Source organism: Scyliorhinus torazame, unplaced genomic scaffold, assembly GCF_047496885.1.
Source record: "Scyliorhinus torazame isolate Kashiwa2021f unplaced genomic scaffold, sScyTor2.1 scaffold_376, whole genome shotgun sequence".
Taxonomy (NCBI): domain Eukaryota; kingdom Metazoa; phylum Chordata; class Chondrichthyes; order Carcharhiniformes; family Scyliorhinidae; genus Scyliorhinus; species Scyliorhinus torazame.
Window position 1 is genome coordinate 88,506 of NW_027308103.1, and position 1,495 is coordinate 90,000.

The following is a 1,495-nucleotide window of genomic DNA, read 5'->3' on the forward strand; positions in this document are numbered from 1 at the left end:
GTCATAAACCAGTTTCCACTCCTAACCCTAACCCTAATTTGGTGGGCGCCCCTCCTCGAATCGCCACCCTGCCCCGGGGTGAGCCGCTTCGCCGCCGCCCGGCGCCGTCAACAACCTTGTCCTGGTTTATGACTTGTCACCGCCGCTGGTTTATGACTTGTCACCGCCGCTGGTTTATGACTTGTCAGCACCGGCGGACGGCCTCTCGCCGCCCTTTGGACGCCCCGGCGGCGGACCGTGACCCCCCACGGCTGGCCCGCGCGGGGCCCGCCACCCGCCCAAGGGGCGCCCCCTGCCGTTCGCCCACCTAACGCACGGCTGGAACAGCACCAAGCCCCGCAGCCGGCCAACGGCGGCACACACTGACCGCAGCCCACCGGAGGCACGTCGGGCCGTGGCCGTACCCCGCCCGACAGCGCCCCCTGCGGGCCACGGACCAGGCGGACGTTGGGACGAGACGATCCCCGGCCGAGGCGCTCTCTGAGCCCGCCAGGGACCGGTGCACCGCCGGCGGACGCTGCACCCGGTACACGAGCGCCCTCTGCCCGCCGGGGACCGGTGCACCGCCGGGGGAGTCTGCACCGGGCCCAGGAGCTCCCTCTGCCCGCCAGGAACCGGGGGGACCGCCGGCGGAGGCTGCACCGGGCCCAGCAGGTCACTCTGCCCGCCAGGGACCGGGGGGACCGCCGGCGGAGGCTGAGCCCGGCCCAGGAGCTCCCTCTGCCCGCCAGGAACCGGGGGGACCGCCGGCGGAGGCTGAACCCGGCCCAGGAGGTCACTCTGCCCGCCAGGGACCGGGGGGACCGCCGGCGGAGGCTGCACCGGGCCCACGAGCTCCCTCTGCCCGCCAGGGACCGGGGGGACCGCCGCCGGAGGCTGCACCCGGCCCAGGAGCTCCCTCTGCCCGCCAGGGACCGGGGGGACCGCCGGCGGAGGCTGCACCCGGCCCAGGAGCTCCCTCTGCCCGCCAGTGACCGGGGGGACCGCCGCCGGAGGCTGCACCCGGCCCAGTAGCTCCCTCTGCCCGCCAGGGACCGGGGGGTCCTCCGGCGGAGGCTGCACCCGGCCCAGGAGGTCCCTCTGCCCGCCAGGGACCGGGGGGACCGCCGGCGGAGGCGGCACCGGGCCCAGGAGCTCCCTCTGCCCGCCAGGGACCGGGGGGACCGCCGCCGGAGGCTGCACCCGGCCCAGGAGCTCCCTCTGCCCGCCAGGGACCGGGGGGACCGCCGGCGGAGGCTGCACCCGGCCCAGGAGGTCCCTCTGCCCGCCAGGGACAGGGTGTAACGCCGGCGGAGGCTGCCTCCGGCCCAGGAGGTCCGTCTGCCCGCCAGGGACCGGGGGGACCGCCGAGGAGTCTCTGCCCGTCCCAGATACTCCCTATCCCTACCCCTAACCGTATCCCTAACCCTATCGCCTAACCCTAACCCTATCCCTAACCCTAACCCTAACCCTATCCCTAACTCTAACCCCATCGCCTAACCCTAACCCTATCCCT